Source organism: Salvia hispanica, chromosome 6 (assembly GCF_029641045.1).
Source record: "Salvia hispanica isolate PSC_SH4W2 chromosome 6, Shi_PSC_v1, whole genome shotgun sequence".
In the NCBI taxonomy this organism is placed as follows: domain Eukaryota; kingdom Viridiplantae; phylum Streptophyta; class Magnoliopsida; order Lamiales; family Lamiaceae; genus Salvia; species Salvia hispanica.
Genome location: NC_142697.1, coordinates 29,482,388 through 29,489,965, shown reverse-complemented (window position 1 = coordinate 29,489,965; position 7,578 = coordinate 29,482,388). Strand labels below are relative to the sequence as shown.

Here is a 7,578-nt window from a genome sequence, read left to right as displayed (position 1 = left end):
GAAATATTATAAATGCGAAGCGATGCTTCTTGAATGGTTTGTTGAATGTTACATGAGACTTTGTGAAAATTTGTGAAATGCGAATGTGATCACGTGAGACTATGTTGAAATGTTGCTATGCCTAGATTTGGACTTTTGAACCTAGCATGCTTAACTACGATCACAGCGCTTGTACCAACACTAGAAACGTGGAAGAACTAGTATAAGGCCGCTAGTGTATGTGGAGATTCGACGAAATGCGAACAGAAATCGCACGATTAGTTATCTAAGAACGGGAACCCTGGACGCGACGTTACCCTTGTACCACCATCTTTTGACTGTTATACACTTTCGCAGCACCATTTGAGATCACGCACTATCTATTCTTTCCCACCTTTGTGATGGTGCTGACTTGTTCCTTTTCCCCTTTTGTAGATGGTCCAACCCTATCACGCCCTTATGCGTCACCGTTACGCCAAGAATAGGAACTTTCCGGTGGAGCGCTATAGAGAGCTGGAATGGGACGGAGAGCAGTTCCTTCTGAACTTCGTTACCGACTTCTATGGTCATTGGCTGGACGCCTACGCGTACGGAACTACCCATCACGAGGGAATCATGTGACTTATCCATATACTGCCTTCCCCTTGGAGCGAGTGGACCGCTCAAGCCTCAATATCCTACACTTGGTTTAGCCCTCCCAAATACACGCCTCGAGGAGACTTCGATGGCCTAATGGGAGTCTTACTTCCGGCCATGTCTACCGCCGTTGACGGACCTCCACTTCATCCGCCAACGCAAAGGTACTCGACAGGAGCAGCACGTCGGATGAAGTATCGCAATGATGAGGAACCGCATGTTGCTCGCGTTCCCCGTAAAAGGACCCTTAGGATGCGCGTTTCGGCCCCTCGAATAATCATAAGGGAGGCCGAAGAGATGCTTACTTCGATTCCTTCGCCCCTAAGCAACGAGAAGAAGGACAAGGAGATGGGATCGTTCGAGAGAGGAGAGAGTTCGAACGCGGAGAGTGTCGGAGAGTCGGGAGAACCCGAGCAGGACGAGGGCGGAGATGTCTAGTGCCCGAATAGGAATTTTGTTTTCCCTTTCCCCATGTTTTTGAGTTCTAGAACTTCTATTTACATTGTTATTTTCTTCCGCGATTGAATCGCTCTTTTTCATTCATTGTACCAAGACCTTTTGGGATCACTTTTGAGACTTAATGGGGAATTCGTACCTTTCATTCTATTATATGGCTATGAAGCCGTCTTCACTCTTTCCTATCTTTATTGCGTGAATATACTTACTCGTTCTATTATTCTCCAAGTGTTTTCCACCTTATGGTGCTATCTTATTATGTTCTCTATTTTCCTAACAACTGTTTTGTGTGGTCTTTCCTTAGACCATACTTGTGAATGAGTTAAAAATTTCTTTTCTTCCTTTCAAAGTACCCTATCACCATCTTGAGATTTTTGAATTAAGTACGCTAACAATTCGAGTGTGATAAATCAGAATGCCGCCTAGACGCAACGTGAGGAATGAGGGACCTACCTCCCGGGCTTCGGTAGAAGAAAGTGTGACGCAACCTAGGTCGCCGTCACCACCACCACCACCACCACCTCCACGAGTAGATAGGGAAGTCGTGAAGCTTTTCCTTGACCAAAAGCCTCCTACCTTCGACGGAATGGGTGAACCTGCGAAAGCTGAAACTTGGATATGTGCCTTAGAACGCATTTTCAAGACCTTAGTGTGCAACGATGCGGAGAAGATGATCTGCGTGACGCATCAGCTGACTGGATCCGCCGACTTTTGGTGGGATACCAAGCTAAAGACCATGCCCCAGGATCGCTTAGACGGGATGACTTGGGAAGAATTCAAGACTGAGGTCTACGACGAGTATGTACCCAAGATCTACCGCAAGGCAAAAGCCGCCGAGTTTCACAACCTCACCCAAGGACGCCTGTTCGTAACCGAGTATGACCGTGCACTTTGTGACATGACCCGCTACGTGCCGGAACAGACCGATACTGATGAGAAACTAGCTGATAAGTTTCGTGAGGGCCTTAGGCACGAGATTAGGATGGCGTTGGCAGTCCGCGGAACCCTTACGTACGCTGAGGCGCTAGCCCTCGCACTAGATGTAGAGGCAGCGATGCCGAAAGAGAGGAGCGCGGGGAACACCGCAATGACATTACCCCCGCCACGTCCTAACCATGATAAGAGGAGATGGGAGGAGAGTAGGATTCCCTGTGACAACAAGCGATACCGCCCCACTCAGAACAGGCCGCCGTACGGAGGAGGACAGACTTCGTACAATCCAAGGAACGACCCCCGTGCCAGACCGCCACAGTGTAACGTTAGCGCCAGGTACCATTTCGGGGAGTGTAGAGGACCGAACCCGACTAAATGCTTCAACTGCGGAGGGAACGGTCATTTCTCTAGGGAGTGTCCGAGTAGGAACGTAGGAACCGGGTCGAGGCAGAACCCACGGAGTTTCTGTCAGCAGCCGAGGGCGCCACCTACGGGCTCGGGAGCAAACCAGAACCAGCCACTGCGGCTGCAGCAGCCTGTCCGCCCAAGACTTCCCGCCCCGGCTAGAGCGTACGCTATAGAGCAGAAGCAGCCCAAGGTCGAACAAGGGAAGCCCGAGAGTGGAAATCTAGCAGGTATAGGCGAAATCCTTGATACCCCTATCGTTGTTTTGTTTGATACGGGCGCATCCCACTCGTTTATCTCTGAGTTGTGTGTGCATACCCTAAGTTTGCCTACTAGGAAGTCCGAACATAGGATGATGGTGTCCTCACCAGTAGGAGGACTGGTTGAGATCTCTCGTTTTTGCTTGAACGTAGAAATCGTGCTAGGAGAACTTAAGTTAGTTGCTCACGACCTGCGAGTTATGGCGATGAGAGACGTTGACGTGATCTTAGGAATGGATTGGTTAACTGCGAACTTTGCGACGATTAGTTGTGAGAAGCGACAGATAACCCTACAAACCCCGGGTATGGAACCCGCCGTGTACCACGGAATCTCGATGAACCGACGAATCGCTGTAGTCTCTGCGTTACAAGCCACCGCCATGTTGAGGAAAGGACGCCCAGCCTACCTTGTCTATCTCCACGGAGAAGAGAAAGAGGAAGCGAGGCTTGAAGACGTTGCTGTCGTACGAGATTTTCCCGATGTCTTTCCCGAGGAGTTACCTGGACCGCCGCCCGATAGGCAGTTAGAATTTACGATCGATCTCGAACCTGGAGCCGCCCCCATATCGAAGGCGCCGTACCGCATGGCACCTAAGGAGTTAGAGGAGTTAAAGATTCAGCTACAAGAGCTCATGGACTTAGGATTCGTTAAGCCCAGTGTTTCGCCATGGGGCGCACTGGTGCTCTTCGTTAGGAAGAAAGACGGGTCAATGAGAATGTGTATCGACTATAGAGAGTTGAACAAATTGACCCTCAAGAATAAGTACCCCTTGCCGAGGATAGATGACCTGTTCGACCAACTCCGAGGAGCCGGAGTGTTTTCTAAGATGGATTTGAAGTCCGGATACCACCAGCTGAAAGTGCGAAAGGAGGATATCCCAAAAACCGCATTCCGTACTGGATATGGTCACTATGAGTTCGTCGTGATGCCGTTCGGTCTGACGAACGCCCCAGCCGTGTTTATGGATTTGAAGAACCGAGTTTTCCACCCGTACCTAGATACGTTCGTCTTAGTATTCATAGATGATATCTTAGTCTACTCGAAGGACGAGATGGAGCACGCGGAACACCTACGAATCGTGCTGGAGACGTTGAGGGAGGAGAAGTTGTACGCCAAATTCAGCAAGTGTGAATTCTGGCTGAAGGAAGTCAACTTTTTAGGACACATCGTGTCAGCAGAAGGAATCCGAGTGGACCCCGCCAAGGTCGAGGCGGTGCAACAATGGAAGTCGCCATCGACACCGAACGAGATTCGGAGTTTCCTGGGTTTGGCAGGATACTACCGAAGGTTCATAGAAGGATTCTCAAAGATAGCGAGACCAATGACCCAGCAGCTCAAGAAAGGAATCAAGGTGAATTGGACGCCGGAGTGTGAAGCGAGCTTTCAGCTCTTGAAGGAGAAATTGACCACCGCACCAGTGTTAGCTGTGCCAGAGCTTGGAGTCGACTACGTAGTTTACACCGACACTTCGAAAGTCGGATTAGGATGCGTGTTGATGCAGAACAACAAGGTGATCGCTTACGCGTCGCACAGTTGAAACCGCACGAGTTGAACTACCCTACCCACGATCTAGAGTTAGCCGCTGTAGTGCATGCCCTAAAGATTTGGAGGCACCATCTCTACGGAGTTAGGTGTGAAATCTTTACGGATCATAAGAGTTTGAAGTACTTCTTCGAGCAGAAGGACCTGAACATGCGACAACGGAGATGGCTCGAGATAGTGAAGGACTACGATTGTGGTATCAACTACCACCCCGGCAAGGCAAACGTAGTAGCAGACGCTTTAAGCCGTAGAGACCATTCGCAACTCGCCTTCTTTCTGACAGCCGAGGAAAGCCTAGTGCGAGAGTTGAGTAAGTTGCGGATAGAAGTACTTAGAACACCCGATACCGTGAAAGGTCGAATCGCCGCGTTAGTAGTAGAACCTGATCTAAGGACGAGGATCGTTGCAGCACAACGGCTAGATGAGAAATTAGAAGAGATTCGAGTCGAAGTGAGGACCGGTGAATCCGGAAGTTTTAGTGAGGCTTCCGATAACGCTCTTACCTTTGAAGGGAGACTGTGTGTGCCGAACGACGAGGGTCTTAGGAACGAAATCTTGAGCGAAGCGCACGAAACCCCATACACTGCTCACCCCGGGAGCACGAAGATGTACCAGGATCTGAAGAAGTCCTTTTGGTGGAACGGCATGAAGAGAGACGTCGCAGCTTTCGTGGAGCGTTGCTTAGCCTGCCAACAGGTGAAAGCCTTACACCAACGACCGTACGGGAAGCTACAATCGCTTGAGATACCCGAATGGAAGTGGGAGCACATCGCTATGGATTTCGTGACTGCGTTGCCGAAAACCCTTAAAGGGAACACCGCGATCTGGGTGATCATCGACTTACCAAGAGTGCGCATTTCATACCAATCCCCGTAACCCATGGATCGGATAAGCTAGCCCGAATCTACATTCAAGAGATCGTGCGACTACATGGAGTCCCAGTGACAATTACGTCTGATCGTGACTCGAAGTTTACCTCGAAATTTTGGGTTAGTTTACAACGCGAGCTTGGAACACGCTTAAACTTTAGCACCGCTTTTCACCCACAATCCGATGGACAATCCGAGAGGACGATACTAACTCTCGAGGATATGTTAAGAGCCGTGGTGCTCGACCGAGGTGGAAGTTGGGAGACCGCACTCCCTTTGATCGAGTTCGCCTACAACAACAGCTTTAAAGCAACGATCGGCATGGCGCCATACGAAGCACTTTATGGGAAAAAGTGTAGATCTCCGCTCTACTGGGATGAAGTTGGCGAACGAAGAGCGCTTGGACTCGATGCAGTCGAAGAAATGGTCGAAATTGTTCGACAAATCCGCACGCGAATGAAGGAAGCTCATGACAGACAGAAGTCGCACGCCGACGTTCGACGGACGGACCTACAGTTCCACGCTGGTGATAAAGTTTTCCTCAAAGTATCCCCGTCGAAAGGGATAGCGCGTTTTGGAGTCAAGGGCAAACTAAAACCGCGTTTTATAGGGCCGTATGAGATTCTAGAAGGAGTAGGACCCGTAGCTTATCGTTTAGCGCTGCCGCCCAGCCTTGGGAACGTGCACAACGTTTTTCATGTGTCGCAGTTGCGAAAATACGTGTTCGATCCGAAGCATGTGATTCGCTACGAGGATATTGCTGTGAGCCCGGATCTGAGCTACGAGGAGCAACCCCAATTAATCTTAGATCGAAAGGTTCAAACCTTGAGAAATAAAACCACTGCCTTCGTGAAAATTCAATGGAGAAACCACGGGCCCGAGGAAGCCACGTGGGAGCGTGAGGATGAGATGATAAACCTATACCCGTAACTCTTTCCATAAAGGTACCAAATTTCGGGACGAAATTTCTTTTAAGTGTGGTAGGATGTAACATCCCGGAATTTAGAACCCTAATTTTAGAGCCCTAGAATTAATTGTTGATGACGTGGAATCGAGAATGCATTTATTTCATGAGATGTTATGGTCGAATCGAGTTTAGGGTTTATGTTGAAAGTTGAAAAGTCAAACTATTTGATTTAAATGATGTGGCATGTGATATATTAAGTTATGAGATTATGTGGCAATTAATTGTTTAAGGGTGAGTGAGAATATTAGAGAAAATTTCCATAAATACTTGTCACCCTAATTCTTGAAATTTTCGAACCCTAGACCCCTTTGAAGAGAAATTCTATTTCTTCCGGAATTTATTTAATCCTTGGGATATTTATCCAAATTAAATTCCAAGAGCCAATTATTTCCTTGTTTAAAGATAGAAAAATCGAGCCCCCTTATTTTTCTAGTGATTTTCGAAAATCACCATATTTGGGAAGGAAGGAATTATTTTATTTTATTTGACTCCTTACTTGATTTCCTTCCATACCTAGAATTTAATTATTCTACCAAATCTTTTCATACCTCAAGAGATCTTGCCTTACCTTATTCTAGGCAATATTTGAAAAATCCATGCCTTATTTAATTAGGCATAGGAGACGCCTATTTCTACTCCAAATTGGGAGAATTCTTATTTTTATTTTGCTCTGTGATATTTTATTCTACTCCGTAAAATATACCTAAACAAAACCATGGCTAATTGGAAGGCCTAATTTTCGAAAATACCATGCTTGATACCTAGCCTATTTTTGTTAATTCTTCTTCCCTACTTCACAATATTATTTTATTGATTTAATTTGGGGATAATGAGATCTTACCAAATATTCTATTCTAATTACCTAAAGATCTTGTTGAGCACTATAAATAAGAGAAACATCAACCCTAGCCTCCATAATTTTCGGCCCCCACCCTCCCATACACTCTCAATTTTCTTCTACTTTACTCCATTAATCCTTCATCCTTTGAGAAGAAATCGAAGTTTAATCCGAGGATATTGAAGAACCAAGTCTCTACTTTGTTTCTACCGATTGTTTTTCGCTAAAAAGGTATTTCGTTTATGAGTCCTCCTTATTCTTCTTCTACTTCTTCTTTTTCTTCTTCTAACCGATTAATCGGTCTTCTTGAACCCTCATGCATCTTGGTTGAGTGAAAGAGGGATAAAAAGGGATGTGGGAACATGTGTATGTGTGTGTGCCGTGTGTGTGTGTGTGCCGTGTGTGTGTGTGTGTTGTTGTGTTGTGTAGTGTGTGTTTGATTGTTAAATAATCTTGTGTGATAAACATGGTCTTGATTAATTGGTAATGATAAGATAAATCGTTGGGAAGAGGGAAAAGTAATGAGACATGCATGAGTAAGACTAGTATTGAACCTAATCTGTGATATGTGCCTATGTGATTAAAAGATGAAACTTTGGTTGCGAAGCCGGATAACGGAAAAGCGAAACTACTTGAAAACTAAGCAATCGAGGTGGGCTTTACTCTAAAAACTCTCTTTTATTTTATCGAAA

At 46.6% G+C, this 7,578-nt stretch overlaps 1 pseudogene; it reads left to right on the top strand.

Annotated features, from left to right (window-relative positions):
* The first annotated feature begins 1,807 nt into the window (after positions 1-1,807).
* LOC148923520 (uncharacterized) lies at positions 1,808-7,132 on the top strand (annotated as a pseudogene).
* The last annotated feature ends 446 nt before the right edge of the window (positions 7,133-7,578 follow it).